The sequence below is a fragment of the Sciurus carolinensis genome, chromosome 6 (genome assembly GCF_902686445.1).
Source record: "Sciurus carolinensis chromosome 6, mSciCar1.2, whole genome shotgun sequence".
Classification (NCBI taxonomy): Eukaryota; Metazoa; Chordata; class Mammalia; order Rodentia; family Sciuridae; genus Sciurus; species Sciurus carolinensis.
Window position 1 is genome coordinate 4,658,015 of NC_062218.1, and position 18,918 is coordinate 4,676,932.

The 18,918-nt window shown below is 48.1% G+C and overlaps 1 long non-coding RNA gene across 1 annotated transcript; it reads left to right on the forward strand.

The window, feature by feature from the left end:
• Positions 1-6,538: 6,538 nt before the first annotated feature.
• LOC124986487 (uncharacterized) lies at positions 6,539-14,561 on the forward strand. The gene is made up of 3 exons (XR_007109012.1): positions 6,539-6,778; positions 12,581-12,654; positions 13,421-14,561. It is a non-coding gene; the product is annotated as an uncharacterized LOC124986487 (long non-coding RNA).
• Positions 14,562-18,918: the final 4,357 nt, after the last annotated feature.

Here is an 18,918-nt window from a genome sequence, read left to right on the forward strand (position 1 = left end):
ATATAAAGTGTGTGTTTTCAGTCCTGGGCGATGTGTTGAGGTGGTCCATCCTTCAGTCATCTCAAAGGCCCTGTTACCTGGGGACCTGGAAAGCTTGTGATTTGTGAATTGGTGTAATAATTCCTGTGCATATTTTCCTGTTACTGGCATTTTGCATTCTTTCTAGATGGTTTTGTCTATCTCTTCCTTCATTGTGGAAAGACACTTGCTAAAACCTCCCAATGTGATGCTGATTTGCCATTTTCTTCTTTTAGTTCTGTGAAGGTGTGCCCTGTATATTTTGGGACTGTGTCTAGGCTGCAGGCGGAGACCGGTTCACTGTGTGCTCCTGCGGAGTCGAGCCTCAGCATTGTGGCATGCCATGCTGCATCTCAGGGAACACCTTCCTGTTTGAAGGCATCTTCCATAACGTGAACAGAGGAGCTCTGGGTCACATTTGCATGGTGTAAATCTGCCCATCCTTTTGCCCAAAACATCTCTGTTTATATAGTTTTAATATTTGTACTTGTTTTCCAGAATGGGGAGCTTTGCTTTGTTTACTTTAATAGATATATTAGTGTGCTTCTTAATATGCTTACCGATGCATCTGGTTTTTAAATCCACTGACCCTTCACATTGTCTGTTCTGCCTGTAATTTCTCTCTCTCTCCTTGTCCCTTTCTTTTCTTCTGGACTTATTGAAATTGCTTTACGTCATTTTCCCTCCCTGATATATTTACACTCTTCCATTATGATTTTCATATTCACCATAGAGATTACACTAGACATTTCTTAATTTTTCAAACACCCATTCTATTTTATTTTTAAAACTTAGTGTCCTTCAACTTGTTTAATATACTTCTAATTTATATGTTATTTTTGTTTGTATTTAAAGTTTGGACTATTTTAAACCTCACAGTAAATCATTATGACTGTTCTACTCATGAAGCAGTTACATAAATGTACTATGCACTTACCATTTTCCTACCCTTTCTGTACCTGATTCCGCATTAACCTGGCATGCTGGGTTTCAACCTGTCAGCCTCTTTGCCACCACATTCAGCACTTCACCTTCATCTGTGACGGGCATCTTTGCTGGAGGTATGGTTCTGGATGAGCTTCCTTTGATTGGACCGTTGGTATGTTCACCCCAGGGCGCTCTGCCTCCTTTGTCTCTACTAAGAGTGAACTCTTTTTCCCTCTAGCTGCTTAAAACGTATATTTCTCTTTCTTTTGTGAAGTGTGTATTCATTTCTGTGCATGCGTATTTGGAAGGGATTGCTCAACTTCTTGACTTTGTCCCTGTCCTGCTTTGTCCTTGGTTTCCCAGCTGCCCTCTGACCCCTTCTCCTTTCCTCTCCTCCCAGGACTGGAGCTGCGTGCAGGTTAGACCCCGTCACTGCCTGCCAGAGCCCTCCCCCTCCCCCTCCCTCTCCCCCTCCCCCTCTCCCTCTCCTTCCCCCTCCCTCTCCCCCTCTCTCTCCCCCTCCCTGTCCTCTCAGGCCTCCATCATTCCTCTCCTGGTTCCTGCAGCTTCATTCTGAACCTTTTATTCCCTTGTCTTCAAATTCAGATTTTATTCTCTGTATCTCATCTGATATTAGATCCACCTCTTACATTTTTCTTTCAATATTTGTTTTTCAAATTCAGATGTCCCACTTGGTTCTGTTTTATACTTTCATTTCTTTTCCTCCCAAAGTGTTCCATCTTGTCTTTACACTGCTAAACATGTTAAGCGTATTTACTCTAAACTCCAAATCAGACAGCACTATTATCTCAGTCCCCTGGGTCTGTTTCTATTGTCTGTCACTTTTTAAAATGTGTTATTTTCTCTTTATCTGCATGGTTGCCTATGATTGAGTGTTGGAAATTGATAGTAAATAATCCAGAAATAATTTGATCACTAAGGAAATGTCATCTTTCAAAGATTATTTACAACTGTCTGGCAGGTGATTGGGGGCATCAGTTATCTGGGATTTGAAAAATTCAATTTTAGGGACTGTGGTTATTCAAACCTGCGTTCCAGTTTGTGTAAAACTGACTGTTTTCAGGGTGTCCCTTGTCCATGGCCGGGCTCTTCCGGGGCCCGATGTGGTATATGGAGGACTTCCCTGTCCTGCAGATCAGGCCTGGGTCCAGTTTCTGTTGTAGACACTCCATGATGCTCAGAGTGCTGGTTAAGTTCTTAGTCTCCAAGAGCAAGGCCAACTCTCAGGTTCTCTTCTTTGACTTACCTTACTTCATCAATGGCCTCATGCAAAAGATAGTTTCCAGATTTCTAGTTGTTCTCTGTGAGGTCAACTTTCCAAATCATCTGTTCTTTTATTATTAAATCAAGGATTGTGCACTGTAGTTGGCGGGTTTAACCAACAATTGATCTCAGGGATTTGCTAGTTAATAGTTATCATTGAAATATCTAAGCCCACCTTTTCTTCTCATAGAAGGAGAATAGCTTTTATATTTGCAATCTTTTCCTTCCCAAATGCCTTCTCTATATTTCGTTTTGTGAAACAACTTTGATGTCTAAATACTGAAGGTTTTCTAAATAGTTTATGCACCTGAGTCTAGGTGTTTATTGCTCAGTAACACAGTGCTTTATTTTCTCTCTGCTTCGGTTGGCACACAAGGACTGCGGTGGATGTGTCTGTTAGGGAAAAGAGCATCGCAAACCCTCACCCTGACTCATGTGATGTGGATTTCAAAAACCATAATCCTAAATTAATTTTGTATTTCTCTGCATAAGGCACATTCTCATTTATTTCACCCCTGAGTTTTCTTTTTATCACAAAGACAAACAGATGGCACAGAAGGCTGGATTTGGGTGGCCTGAGCTTACTTGCTGACGGATGTTAATTCAATGTGGGTTTGTATGAATTCATAATGAGTAGTGGGGACCATTCCCCCAGCACTTCTTTGCTAATCAGCTGTCACAGCAATGTGGAGACCCAGAGCTCACACCAGGGCAGCCAGCTGCTGCACTTCAGGCTGATGTGGTGGTGTGCCATTAACTGGGAATTCCCTAGGGGTCTTCCATCTTCCCAGCAGTGACCAGGAGCAATATGCTTGGGCTAAAGACTGGTGGGCACCCCATGGTCAGAGCACCTGCCCCTAAGAGATGAATTTGTCTTGGGATAACTGCCTTTCTGGCATATTGAAGCCATTAGTGTTTCATTAAATCTGGGACTTGGACAGAGCTAGATCTCTGAGTCCTCTGCCTGTCTCTCTCTCTCACTCTCTCTCTGTCTCTCTCTCCATTTTTTTTTTAGTATTACTTCTGCCATGTTTTTCTTTAGTGATCTACCTCCATATTAACATGACTCCTTTTTCTGTGCATCACCTTCTTTTGGGGTCTTTGGAGATAACTTGAATTCAACCATATGAATGAAGCTCCTGTGAACTCTCATGGCTCCCTATATTTGATGTTATTGGTCATTTGCCTATTTGGTTTTGGACATTTCAGCTCTATTGGGAGCCTGTGGAGGGCGGTCCATGTGTCTCTTTGGTGATCAATTCCAAGTTATCTTCCTAGTCCCAGACACAGTGTGGGCATTTGAGACAACTGAGATGAATGTGTCCGTGAGTCTGCGAGTGCAGGTGACTTGCAGTTGCAGAAGTGAAAGTTCTCTCCTTGGGATGAGAGAGGAGGATGTCCTTTCCTGGGCTTCCCACAGGGGGGTACACCAGAGGGCACACTGTGCATGTGTTCCTAAGTCTGCTGGGCTCTGTGGGCACTGCCTTTGCACCCCACCCCCTCTCCTCCTGCCCCACGCCAGGTACCTATTCCAACACGCTCTGAACACACAGCTTTCATGATTAGTTTATTCTCTTTAGTCTTTACCTTTTTGTTTCAGAATGACCTTTCTTTACATTTATTTTTAACTAAATGTATTAAACCCATAAATATCGGTTCATTTTAATGGGACAATAACATGATCTTTCTTTTCACGTTGGCACTCATGTAATTCTACCTGAGATGACTTATGTGGCAACCAAGTGGTCATGCAAAGCACTGTTTCTTGGTAGAAATCACGTTCAAAGGGTAGAAGAGAGAAATTTTACTTTTCTAGAAACCTGAATGATTCACCATATTGGTCAGCATAACTGTGACAAAATACTTGAGAAAAACAACTTAAAGGAGAGAAGATTTATTTTGGTTCACAGTTTCAGAGGTTTTAGTCCATGGTCACTTGGCTCTGTCTTTTCTGGGACTGATGAAGCAGAACTCATGGTGGAGTGTCCTAGTGGAGCAAAGCTGTTCGACTCATGGCAGCCAGGAAGCAGAGAGAGAGGACGGGGTGGGGATGCCACATTCCCTTCCAGGCATGCCCCTAATGACCTACTTTCTCTAACCAGACCCTCTAAAAGTTCCACCAGCTCCCAGGAGCTCCATCAGCTGGGGACCAAGTCTTCACCACACAAGTTTGGGGGAACATTAAGACCTCAACTACAACACTCACCTTTGTGTCTGAATAACGTGGTGAGGTTCTCTTGCCACCAGTGACAAATCCAACTCCAGTGCAGCCTCCAAAGCAGTGTTTGTCACCTCTGCTGGTTTTAGGACCTGCCACAGCTCTCACCTTGCGCTGGACCCCGGGCCCTGCCTGAGCGTGAGGACCTGCCCGCCTTAGCCTGTGCTCATTTCCCCTCCTATTTGGAAATACTTTCTTCCCCCACCCACCTGAAAATGCCTGGCCAAGCTTTAAGATTCATTCAGCTGTGACCACAGGGACCCAAACCCTGTGCAGTGAACGCTCTCGGACCACCTCGACCTTCGTGAGCTCAGCCTCATTTGGTTCAGGCGGTGACGTAACTCCATGAACCACAAGCTGAGTTAGACTGAGCACTTCAAACACCCATCCCCCTCACTGCCTGGCACGGAACTGAGGCCTCGTGGGCACTTGGCTCTCACGGTCTAAGCTCCTCTTTCTCCTTCTTACTCCTGTTTATTTCTTTCCTCCTGTTTGTCTTTCACAAAATCCCGAGGCAGTACTGGACGCTGTCAGGATTGGCAGAGGATGGTAGTGGGCCAGGATCCTGGCTTCTCACCGGGACGCCCTGGTGGAGGTCCTTGCTCGCCTGTGGCCTGGCCATCCCACAGCTCTCCACCATGAAGAGAAGTGGCTCTTGATGGCTGGAAGGTGACAGCAACAGAGGTCCTTCCCGTGTGTGTACTTAGCTTTCAGAAGAAAACTTGCGTCAACCACGTGAAACTCCTACTCAATGAACTCAGTGATTCTCTCTAGAAACCAGGAGAGGGCCCTGACATGGCTGCTTCCGCATGCACATTCTCTGTTTTGATGTTTTATGACCCCATGATGCAAGACCTCCAGCAGTAGCCTGCGGTACTCGTCTTTCACCCTCCACTGGGCTCAGAAACCTGATGAGCGGTTTCGAGGGTGCAGAACCTCCGTGAGAGCTCCCGGGAGAGTTCCCGCCCCCAGCCCAGGTGCAGCCCACCCGGGGGAAAGAGGCAGCACATCCTATTGCTGTGGTTCAGAAACCAGTCTCAGGAGAAGACGAACGCAGGCCCCTGCGTCTCCCACTCCTGCGCCTTCCAGACCCACCTGTCTCTCCCAGCATCGCCCTGCTTCCCTGCAGCATCCTGACCCGACTGTGTGTTTGGATTTGTGATGTAACTATCATTATCATTATGCTTTGTGTTTTTCCATGTGACTGGCTTATCTACTGTGATAGTCAGCTTCGTATCACTGAGACCAAAATACCTGACAAGAACTACTTAGAGGAGGAAAGCTTATTTGGCTCAAGGGTTCAGAAGTATCAGTCTATAGTGCCATAGCTCCGGGCCTGAGGTGAGGCAGCGGGACCAAGGCAGAAGGGTGTGGAGGAGGAAAGCAGCTCAGGTCATGGGGCAAGGGAGCAGGGGGCGGGGAGAGAGAGAGAGAGAGAGAGAGAGCGCTCCACTCATCAGGGACAAAAGATAAACCCCAAAGGCACGACCCCTGTGGCCTACTTCCTCCAATCACACCCTACCTGCCTACATAGAGCTACCACCTGATTAATCCATATCAGTGGATCGATTCATTGATTAGGTCACATCTCCTATAATCCAATAGTTTGACCTCTGAACATTCTTGCATTGTCTCCCACATGAACTTTTGGGGGATACCTCATATCTAAACCATAATCCATATGTTTCTAATGGCCAAGGTTAGAGAATAGTGGAGTCTACCATCCTTCTCCTTGATGATTCTCTTTTTAAGAAAGGAAGCTACTAGAAGAGAATTACAGGTTCAATTTGCTCTTCCTGAAGTGGGAATAGATTTAGAGTATGTCTGTACAGCATCAACGGTGATTTCATTACTACACTCAACGTTCTGCCCACTCAGCTCCGGATGAATAATTTTGGATCATTTTAAATGTTTATAATGATTTAAATATTGAAGTATGTTGAATTATGTAGAAGCCATCTCATTCAAGAGATCAAGTAAAATCTGTGCTTTGGTCCCCACAGAGGGGAAGAAACATCCCCCTGGTTATGACCTCTGGTCTCCCTCTCAGCCCCGGAAGCTGCCCCGCGTGCTGTCAGAGAGGACTGTGCCAATCATAAGAGCAGCACCCACCTGCACCCTGGATCTGGCCCAAAGCCTCACCAGCCAAGTCCCTGCCGCAGGTGCACTCCTGAGCACCTACTGGTTGGCAGCTGCAACGGGCACAGAGGAGGACAAGTGGGCAGCACTGGGGGATGACGTGGTCAGCCAGAGACCTGTGGGCATTCTCGGCTAGGTTCCCTCAGCCAGAGCATCCTCCACAGCAGCCACCTGTGGAAAGCCTGCAAGACGGTGAGTTTTCGGAGTAGTAATTTGCAGAAGACATGTTTGGGTAACCCTAAGATGGCGGCTGGCCTTGAGCTAAGAGGTGGCGCATAATTAATGTTAACATGGCGTGATCTACTTTTGCCTGATTAGTTAATGTCTCCTTTGTGCTAGTGGTCAACAGATGTTCCTCATTCTGTCTTGATTGGTACCGAGGGGCGTGCCTCAATTGTGCTAATCCTAAGCTTATTGGCTGCCTTAGGTATATAAGACACACCTATAGGAAGCACCAGAGATATAACCGGATAAGCAGTTAGCAGAGAGGATAAGCCACACCTCTAGATCGCTGGGTGGAGGATAAGCAGCACCTCTAAATGATGGCAGAACGCAGGTTGCAGATTGCAGAACGGAGAAGAAAAGCCACACCTCTAGATAGCAGAGTGAAGCACGCAGGATGCAGGATGCACCTTTTTTTTTTTATTGTAAACAAATGGGATACATGTTGTTTCTGTTTGTACATGGCGTAAAGGCATACCATTTGTGTAATCATACATTTACATAGGGTAATGTTGTTTGATTCATTCTGTTATTTTTTCCCCTTCCCCCCACCCCTCCCACCCCTCTTTTCCCTCTATACAGTCCTTCCTTCCTCCATTCTTGCCCCCCTCCCTAACTTTAACTTAAACCCTAACACTAACCCCTCCCACCCCCCATTATGTGTCATCATCCACTTATTAGCGATATCATTCGTCCTTTGGCTTTTTGAGATTGGCTTATCTCACTTAGCATGATATTCTCCAGTTTCATCCATTTGCCTGCAAATGCCATAATTTTATCATTCTTTATGGCTGAGTAATATTCCATTGTATATATATACCACAGTTTCTTTATCCATTCATCAATTGAAGGACATCTAGGTTGGTTCCACAATCTGGCTATTGTGAACTGAGCAGCTATGAACATTGATGTGGCTGTATCTCTGTAATATGCTGATTTTAAGTCCTTTGGGTATAGGCCAAGGAGTGGGATAGCTGGGTCAAATGGTGGTTCCATTCCAAGTTTTCTAAGGAATCTCCACACTGCTTTCCAGAGTGGCTGCACTAATTTGCAGCCCCACCAGCAATGTATGAGTGTACCTTTCTCCCCACATCCTCGCCAACACCTGTTGTTGCTTATATTCTTGATAATTGCCATTCTAATTGGAGTGAGATGGAATCTTAGGGTGGTTTTGATTTGCATTTCTCTTATTACTAGAGATGTCGAACATTTTTCCATATGTTTGATTGCTTGTAGATCTTCTTCTGTGAAGTGTCTATTCATTTCCTTAGCCCATTTGTCGATTGGATTAGTTGCATTCTTGGTGTAGAGTTTTTTGAGTTCTTTATAGATTCTGGAGATTAGTGCTCTATCTGAAGTATGAGTGGCAAAGATTTTCTCCCACTCTGTAGGCTCTTTCTTCGCATTTCTGATAGTTTCCTTTGCTGAGAGAAAGCTTTTTAGTTTGAATCTATCCCAGTTATTAATTCTTGCAGGATGCACCTTTAAGAAGAAGCAGCAGAACTAAGAAGATATAGATCTCTGAAAGTGTAGTCTCTCTCTTAAGCAGTCTCTCTTTCTTTCTTTATGCAAAGCCTCTCTCTCTCTCTCCTCTCAAAGCAAGTAAGCCTCATTTCCTCTATCCTCTATAAACAAGCAAACAAGCAAGAAAGCAGCCCACTAAAGAGAAAGATGGTAGAAGTAGCTCAGTTTCCAGTCCACCTCCGATAAATACCCGCGCAATTGTTGCTGCAGGCGGTAACAAATTGCCGTGGGTGGCGACAGTAATTGAACTGAATGTTACGTTTCCAAAGTTTGAGTTACAAAGACGGGTAGCTAACTCACCAGTGGCCAGAAATAGAAAATAATTATTACCTGCCACATGGCAATTGGCCCAATTCTCTGAATGAATTTGTTCGGGGTGCCCAAGATCCATTGGGAAAATAACTTTCAGCCTGGTTTGAAAGGGCGCTGCCAGCTGCTGGATGGCCTGGGAGTGGCACAAACTCTGGAGCCTCCACCCTCACAGGTGCCTAGAAACTGCTATGGCGCAGGTGCTGAGCTCTGCTCAAGGTTCAAGCAGAAATGTAACTCCTGCCACCTGTAGGGACTGGACATCAAAGGCAACGTCCCTTATTTGTTTTATGTTCTGCTACATCTCCCTCTGCTCTGGTAAAGGACATAAAGATGGGTCCTTTCGTCTGGCTGCTCAGGAAACCCCACTGGAGCAGGATCTCTCCCGTACCACCTGCACCAGGACCCAGTGTCAACCAAGAGGACGGGCAATGACCGAGATTCACTCAGCAGCGTAGGTGCTGGACAGCAAGGCCCCAGGGGGCAGCCAAACGTGCCACAAGGTGGCGCTCTCCACGGCCCTGTTACAGGAGCCAGAGCTGGGTGGCACAGCATCACTGGGAACCTCTTCCCAGCCATCGGCGCCTGTCCTCCAGGCCACATCATATGCCAGCTGTCTGCAGGTCAGCTGCTGGATTTGACCTCCGGAGGAAAGTGGTGGCTGACGGGCTGTGAGCAGACACTTCCCAACACTGACTCAGAGGCTCAGCGCTGGGGCCCCTGCACGCGCTTGCACCCCAAGGGTGGCTCCACTGTATAGAGCAAAGGCCAGTGTTTTAGGAAGTGATGATGGCCAGCACGCAGGAGAGACTGGGCCGGGCCAGGGGCATCCACCCAAAGCCAGCACGTTCTCGTGGAAACCGAGAACTTGGAAGCCTGCACTTATGAAGGCTGATGGTGCCCTCTCTGTTTTAGCCAGCTTTATCATTGCCGTGACCAAAAGACCTGGCAAGAACGTAGAGGAGGAAAGGTCATTTGGCTCTTGCTTTCAGAGGTCTCAGTCCATAGATGACCGACACCATAGCTACGGGCCTGAGAAGAATGGTAGGAGGAAAGGAATGTAGGTAGAAGCAGCTCAGGAAGCAGAGGGCGCTCCCCTCCCCAGGCACGGACCGCCGACGTGAAGGCACACTCCTGACCTACTGCGAGGTCACCACCCAGTGACCCACCGACTGGGCTGCACTTCTCTCGACCCAGGCACTTCACCTCTGAGCACTTGGGCATCACCTCCACAGGAGCCTTAGGAGGACCCCTCGGCCTACACCAGAACAATCTCCTGATCGACAAGCTGCAGACACGTGGTAGAGAAGGGGCTCTGACGCTGCACCTGGTGTAAGTGCCCGAGTCCCACTAAGAGTCAGTACTTCTGATCACCGCCTTCTTTTTAATTTTTTCATTTGTTCTGATTTCTTGTTCGTGGAGTAGAGTGCATTCATACATTTTGACAGATCCCACATAAACGGAGGGTAATTTCTCATTTTTCTGATTGGCATAGTGCAGGTCATGCAGACATACATGTACAAGAGGTAACAGTGTCCGTTTCGCTCCACGATCCTTCCTACCCCATACGCCTCTCCTCCCTTCGCTCCCCTCTCTTAACTTGACGTTTCTTCTGCTTTGCAGATGAGTGATTATCAAAAGGGTCTGAGTTAGGATCAGGGTAACTGATGGTGTATTTGGCCTTGATTTTCATATTATGTCAACTTTACTTCTCTACCTTAAATATAATCATGTAATGACTTTTTCAAAATTTATATTAAAAGTGATAGGTTGAAGCTGGTTGTGGGGGTACATGCCTGTGTCCCAGCAGCATGACAGGCTGAGCAGGAAGACTGTACGTCTGAGGCCAGCCTTGGCCAGTTAGTGAGACTCTGTCTTGAAATAAAAACTTTAAAAGGCTATGGATGCAACTCAGTGACAGAATGGCCCTGGGTTCAATCCCCACTACCAAATTAAAAAAAAAAAAAAAGCTACATTGAATAGTGTGTTCTTAGTCCCTCCAATCTATGTTCTGGGTCACCTTTTCCTATGGCAGGAGACGCTCGGGGACATCATCTTTGAAGAGGTGGGTGCAGATGGCAGATGGCTTTGGCTCCACCTGAAGCTCCAAAGCTGGTCTATGCAGCAGTAACACGTGCTCAGTTGGTCCGGAGTGGGATTGTCCTTGCCACCCGTGCCTGGCCCTGTGGTATGCTGCCAGGGCTTGGCAGGGACTTCTTGCTCCCGGGCAGTGAGGGGCATCAAGACTCAGCGGTCCTCCTGGGTGCTGTGCAGGCTGCCCGCTGCTGGGTCCCTGCTGGTCTTGTAGCACTAGCACCTCTCTGACTCCCACCCAGCTATGGGGACCAACGGGAGCTTCTGACCAGTGGTCACCAGCGAGTTCAAATGCGGCTCGAAGTTCTGGCCAGTGAAACAAGAATGGGCGGCTGAGCCTCCTTCTGGAGTCTGCTAGGACCTCCACCCTTGGGGAATACCCAGGAAGCTCTTTCTGAACATGTTGTCCCCTTGCCTTTCCTCTGCAAATCATGCAAACCCAGACTCGTACTTTATAGTAAGTTTTTGATTTTAGTATTATTCTGTGGGGAGAAAAATAAATGCTGTAGTTTTTGATTTTTTTTTTGGGGGGGGGGAGTGCTGGGGATCCAACCCAGGGCCTTGTGCTTACAAGGCAAGTACTCTACCGACTGAGCTATCTCCCCAGCCCCTAGTTTTTTATTTTTATTTCTCTAATTGCTAGAGATGTTGAACATTTTTCCATATATTTGTTGATAGACTGTATTTCTTCTTCTGTGAAGTGTCTGTTCAGTTCCTCAGTCCATTTATTGATTGGGTTATTTGGTTTTTTTGGTGTTAAGTTTTCTGAGTTCTTTATATATCCTGGAGATTAACACTTTAGCTGAGGTCCACGTGGTAAAGATTTTCTCCCATTCTATAGGCTCTCTCTTCATGTTATTGATTGTTTCTTTTGCTGAAAAGAAGCTTTTTAGCTTGATTCCATTCTATTTATTGATTCTTGATTTTACTTCTGTACTTTAGGAGTCTTGTTAAGGAAGTCAGTTCCTAAGCCAACAATAGAGATTTGGGCCAACATTTTCTTCTAATTGCATCTCACTTGTCAGAATGGCAATTATCAAGAATATAAGCAACAATAAATGTTGGTGAGGATGTGGGGAGAAAGGTACCCTCACACATTGCTTGTGGGAGTGCAAATTGGTACAATCACTATGAAAAGCAGCATGGAGATTCCTCAGAAAACTTGGAATGGAACCACTATTTGATCCAGTCATTCCATCCCTAGGTTTATATCCAAAGGACTTAAAATCAACATACTACAGTAACACAGCCACATCAATGTTTATAGCAACTCAATTCACAATAGCTACACTATGGAACCAACCTAGGTGCCCTTCAACAGATGAATGGATGAAGAAAATGTGGCTTATACATGATGGAATATTACTTAGCCTTAAAGAAGGATGAAATGATAACATTTGCTGATAAATGGATGGAGCTGTAGAATATCACACTAAGCAAAAAAGTCAATCCCAAAAAACCAAAGGCCAAATGTTTTCTATGATATGCATATGCTAATTCACAATGGGTGGGGAAATAGAGGTATTTTAGAATAGACAGAGGGGAGCAAAGGGAGGGGAAGGGGCATGGGGGTAGGGAAGATAGTAGAATGAATCAGACATTATTACCCTATGAGCATATATGATTACATGACCTATGTAACTCCATATCATATACAACCAAACGAGAAGCTATACTCCCTTTTTGTATGATGTGTCAAAATGCATTCTACTATCATGTATAACTTATCAGAACAAATAAAAAAGACAAGAAAAAATAAATGCTGAATCCCTCAAGTAAAGTTGTCTGAACTGGCCTCCATAGTAATCATTAATTTAAAACTTATCATGTTCTGTTATGTTTCAGTCGTAAGCAGGACTTTGGGGAGAAAGACTTAGTCATCGAGACTGCCTTCGAGGTTTCCACCGCCTGTGGTGCAGGTGAGATATTCAGGGACTAGCCCCTCATGGACCAGGGTGAGCGTGTGCCACAGACGACTCGGCCCGGAGTCCTTGGGGAGCGAGCTGCCTTCATGCCGAGGCAGGAGTCTTGTGTAAGCAGCGAGGTGCGCTTCGCGTGGTCAGGCCAGTGCTCACCCTGGGTGCTGGGGAGTATGGGAACGAGGGGCACTGGGTGCTGCCACCCGGGTCAGGTGGAGGCGTTGGGTGCTGCCACCCGGGTCAGGTGGAAGGAGTGGTGATTTGTAGGGACTTTTCATTCCCCTGGTGTGGAAGCAGCAACGGCAGCGGAGATGGAGCAACCAGAGCCTTGGTGGTCCGTCATGGCCAGGTTTCAGGAGGCCCTGGGGGGCTTCTAGGCATGTCTAGGGGAAGAGTGGGATGGCCCAGGGCTCCTCGCCCGTGTGCACCTTGTCTGTTCAGCCTCCCAGGCCACCACCACAGCACCAGGCCCTGATGTAACAGCAGCCACCTTGGCCCAGCTGCTTCTGAAGGCCACTCCTTAAACTCAAATTTGGATGCAGAGTCACCTGGCTCTCTCAGCCTGGCCATTTCTGGGCTCCAGGCTGGCCACCTGGTCGTGGGGATCAAAGGTCATTTGAGCTGTGCCTGTGTCACATGGTATGCTCCCCTACTCACAGGAGGCTGGGGTCTGGGTCCTGAGGTCCTAGAGGATGAGCCAGTGGATGGTGGCTGTCTGAGAAGTCACGGCCCCTCTTCCTTCCGCTCCCCTCCCTGTCTCTCGCAGCAACCTACCATGGTGCAGGCCTCCATCTCAGGCCTGCCCAACTCTGGAAGGATTTCTAGTAGGATTTATGTCCCTTCACTCATTTCCTCCTCCATTGGTGTGTTGTCCACTGTGTGCGGAGACGGTACTGGGTGCCTGGGCCGAGGAGACCAAGCCTCTCAGTCTCTTCAAGTGGATCCAAGGACCAACCAGGCGGGCAGGACCAGCCGGCTAGGAGCAGCCGACTGCCGCGGAGCTGGGACAAGCCAAGCACCAGGACCTCAGGAAGCGTCTCTCTCCTGCGCCGCCTGAGAGGGCACTGCGCTCAGGGCAGGTCGCAGCGGCAGAGCAGGACGCACTCTCCGTTCTTTAACGAGGTCCTGGGTCACCCCGGCGTTCCTGGCTGCGGTTTCCCGGTGGACTTGGTTCCCCGCAGCTCGCTCTCCAGGGGGCGTCCTGTTTCATCACACTGTGAGGTGTTTGGGCACCGCGGGGTCCCCTTCTACCCCTCCCGCGATCCGCCGCCCGCCTGTTCCCGGCATCAGCAGCATCACAGAACCAGCCCGGACCCCTAAGCAGACCCGCGCTCCGGGCAGCCTCCCTGCGCTCCTGCTTTGCGCTTGGCTCAGACCTGGGAGCCGGCCCTGGCTGGTCGCCGGGCGCGGGCGCCTGTCCCACCAGCAGAGGGAGCGCGCCGCGGCTTGGCTGCGGGCCTGGCCCTGAGCGCCCAGCACCTGGTGGAGGCATCTGCCAGCCGTTTACCATCAGAACTGGCTTCTGCTCGTGCCAATCAGCGCCGTGCCGTGGGCACGCTCCATGGAGCCCAGTCGGCCGCGGACCGTTCCTAATGAGAACCACTAATTAGCTAGCTGAGCGCGGGACCGCAGTCCTACCCACTCCCACTTTGCAGGGGTGCCGGGCCGCCCACAGCTGCAGCTGCTGTCCCCAGCCGCCCACCGCCCAAGGCCCGGTCCTGCAGGCGCTCCGGTTCGTGCCCAAAGCAGCACGCTACTTTAAAGCGCGAAGCCTTCTGCTCCCGGCTTCTTCATGCGGGGCATTGCAAACTCTTGAGAACTGAGACTGAGGGTCCAGATGCAGCGTCGGTGGGCGGCCCAGTGCGGACAGTCACCCAGCCCCCAGCCCCTGGAGGGCCTGCTGCCCCGCCCCGTCGTGCCCCTAGTAATGGATGCCCATGATGAGTTGCAGGACTTGTCCCTGTCCGCACTAGTAACTATTCTACCAACATGAAATTGACTTGGTAACATCAGGCACATAATAGGGACATTTGGGTTTCCGATTCCCTAAGATACAGTGGACATTTCAAAAAGATTTTTAGGGTTTATAGCCAACAAACTGCAGCAACAAATGGGGATTCTGAGAAGTTTCCAAGGATTTTTTCGTCCAGCTTCTTGTTCTTTTTTTTTCTTTCTTTCTTTCTTTTTTTTTTACCTTCAGACAATTCCTCAGTCCCATGACATTTTCTTTTAACTGTGATTCATGAAGTAATAAAGAAATCTTTTATTCAAGAAGTCACTTACCCTGCTAAAAATTCCTTCTTTATGAGCTTGCTCATTATGAGCCTGTAGGGTCATCCATTTCTTAAGAACCAGGTTCCTAATCCCTAGGGAGAGGATGGGCGAGGCATATAAATAGCAGAGTAGCCAGATTGGTGATTTGTCAGAAACTCGTAAGGGAATATCTCCAACTTCTCAATTATCCTGGGGAATATTCCAAAGTCTGACGTCTCAGAATGCCTCAGTCACTGGACATGGTGTCTCCTCGGGAGATGTTGGTTACGATTAATTTCCTCCAGTAGGTTCTTTGTAAGACATTGGAATTTGGAGCCTCTCCAACAAACCACATTGGACAGATGCCTTCAAATTGAATTCACCCTAAGCCTTCCTGGTGGGCTGACCACAGGCTAGGCCTTCCTAACTGGGGGAATCACCATAGCGCATGCTTCCCTACTGATGCTCCTCAAAGGACTTGCGACCTCCCCAGACGTGACATCAATGGTGGCAAGGCACCGCTCCGCATGCACTCACGTCTGCGCTCCACCCAGCCAGCCTCTGCCCTTTGTGAATTCGTAGCTTTCCTTTCATTCTCCCGACAATCTACACTCAAGAGCCTACACAATTCTCCCAAGTTGATTTGCATCAACCCACAGACTGAAGAGAGGCGGGTGGCGTGAATACGACATCAGCAGGAGGGGCAGAAGGTGGCTGCTGAGTCATGAAGAGTGCCCACGTGCCATCATCTGCCTCACACACAGGGGTAGCCTATCTGTTAGAAAGTCATTAGCAAGTCAGCACCTCTGTCTAGAAATTTAGGGTATATTATACTTTATGCTCCCCATTTCCAACTGAGCACAGGAAATGGAAATGAGACCTTTGACTAATGTTTCTGTCACGGTTCCTACTCATGGCAGATCCCAGGCACTTCTTGCGATACTGATGAATCCTTTACATTTATCTGGCCCTGATTTAAAAAGTCGTATATTTCACAGAATGCCAACCAGGAAGTCACTGGCACAGCATGAACAGCCACCTTCTTGCAGGTGGTAGCCCCTCTCCTCCACCTGGAGATGCTGGGTTAGGGTCAGCACCTGCTCCTCCTGCCTTAATGATCTCTGTCTACCAGGGAATAGACATAGTGCAGAAGGGCCCCATGCGGTGGACAGGAACACACTCCCGGCTCCACATTAGGGGAGAAGGACACAGTTTCCTCAAGGGAGTGATCTGTGAGGAATAAAAACCTCTGGTAATAAAATATGACAGATCTTTCCATGTCTCTATTGGCAACCAAATGTCAGTTAGCTGAATGAGAAAATGTGGGTAGCCAAGCAAGTCCTTACCCCAGCAACTACAGGTCCGTTAAGCCAGAACACAAGGACGTACAAGCAAAGGGGTGTAATGGCTACATTGAATCGTCAACTTGATTGCATTAAGAGATGACAATGATTAAGAGGCTTCTGGGTGTGTTCATAAGGGTGTGTCTAGGAATGATTGGCATGTGGGATAATGAACTGAAGTGGAGCCCCTCCCTAAGCATAGGCCCCTCTGCCCAATAGGATGGAATAAAAACTGGAAGAACAAGGAAGCAGATGCAGATGCAAGCTCGGCTCTTCTTGAACGGGTTCTTGATCGCTGCTTCAATTGTCTGAGGATATTGAACTCTCCCTTCTTTACTCTTCCGAAGCAGACTCTGCCAGTGATTCTCCAGGTAGTTTCCAGAGCCCTTGGTCTTGGACTAGGGTAGCACTATTGATCTTTCTAGTTCTGGGATTTCTGCATCTTGGACTGCACAACTGCTGGTTCTTCCAGCTGCAGATGCCCATTGCAGACTATTTCAGCTTCTTCATGTAAGCCCATCTAAGAAATCCCCTTTTATAATCATACTTCCTGTTGATTCTGTACCTCTAGAGAACCCTGACTAATACAGGGAGAGTACATACTTTTTATCCACTTATTTAAACTCTAGAATAATTGGGGGTCAAAACAATTGTTGCATGTGTGGATGAAAAATTAATAAACCAGGAATGAATGAAGAAAGTTGTAGACAATGAGTGGGAACTTAAGCAGAGCATAATTTATCTCAAGTGCCTCTTTGGGAAAGGGACTTAAGGGAAGCCCAGGTGGAAGGCAGTCTGGGGAGGCTCAGCTGCTGGTGCAGGTGGCTGATGTGGATTGGAAAGGGGTTGATCACAGAGGCACAGAGGGAGGTGATACAGTAAACTGTCACTTCCTAGTCAAGGAACTTGACCCAGGGGTTATTAATATCCCATTGTTATCACACTTAGAGAATAAAGACATTGAAAATATGTGGATAAATGCAATTAAACTTTAAATTGGTGACTGTAAACCTCCAAGAAAAAATATAAAGCAGAATGTAGAAATGGTATTTGAACCTCAAAACTCCTTTTTCTCCGGGAGTCCTGAAGGATTTGTGTTCTGTGGAAAACACCTTCAAGAAATCCTGTGTCAGACATTGTGGGCTCTGAGTTTGGACAGGAGAGGAGCCATTTCAGAAGCGAAAGACAGGGTTACAGAATGTTCCATGAGACAGGAGAGAAGGATTCAGATGTTGCGGATCTGTCCGGAAGCACGAGAGTGGCCCTGTGTGTCACTGCTGGGCCCTGCCAGTGCTCCTGGACACTTCTCCCTCCAGTGTCACTCCGCTGCCCTCCTCTCGAAACACTCTTGACACCCTCCCTGGAAGTGTCTGGTCACAGGCGAGCACACAGGCTGACCTAAAAGCCCAGTTGGCGGGAGTTGGTGTCCCTGGAATTGGTTACCAGATTAGGAAGAGTGGGCGTGCGTGGGCCAGTGTGCCCGCAGTCCTCAAGAAGGTTCACGTCTCCCAGAGCCACAGGGCTGGGTTGCCCACAGTGAAGCCTGCCAAGCACCACGCCCTGCCTCGGCTTCTCCCTTCCTGCCTGCCCTTCTCCACACTGGAGCTTCTGGGATCACCTCCCAAATTAACCACAGGTACCCCAGTCCTGATCCCAAGTTCTGCTTCTGGGAGAATCCAAAGTCAGACAGGTGCATAAATGGAAAAGAGACAAACTCATCCTGTTCACAGTGATTCATAGCCACTTCCTTCTGTCTGCCTGCTGGCCTATCCACCCGTCCATCACCCACATCAACCAATCATCCATCAATCTGACCCATCATCTTCCTGTCTATCAAGATAGAGGGTAAAAGCAGATGCATGCCCTGTGAACTATGGTCATCACTGGGTGACCCGGATTACAGGGGAGCTGGCTGGGGGGTATGCAAGTGAGTGGCAGGTGTGCCTCTGAGTGTTGCGGTTTCTAAAACAAATACATCTTTCATTTTATTTTTAGGGAGAATCTGCAAATGTTTTTTAAAATGCTAGCCTTCAGACTAAATGAGATGTCACTCAAATTCTGCACTGTTGGCACTCTCACCCGGAAGGACAACCTAACATACATGCATGTATTCAGCACCCTTGTTTCCCTAAAAATGTGATTTCCATTAGAAGAAAAAGCAGGAAGACAGAGAAAGGAGTGATGCGGAGCCTCATGACAGCCAAGCTAGCGCGTCACAGAGCGGGTGGGCCGTGGGCCCGTCCCCCTCCTGCCTTGGAAGACATTTACTACAGGCCGGGCTCATCGTCTGCCTGCACCAGGAGTTCTGACTCATCCGCACCCACGCAAATCCACCAACCGTCTTTGGTTTGCTTTTGAATAAGTGGCGTCTTAGTCCCCAGCACTGCGGACTGCTTCCATGGACCACACACAGCCTCAAGATGCTCTTACACCAGATCCAGGAGGAGCTTGAGGTGTCTTGTCAGGAAAATCAGCTGTGTCCCTGGGCCCCGGAACTGTGTCCATGTGGCAAAGCCCCAGCTCAGCTGGAGTGAGGCCCAGACCCAGCGAGCCGCGGAGGAATCTATTCTCCCGCTCATAATGAGCGTGATGGGCACACGGCTCCGGAGCGCGATGTGAGGAGTGAGGGATGCCCAGGCATTTTCCATGATGTGTGGGTGGAGGTGAA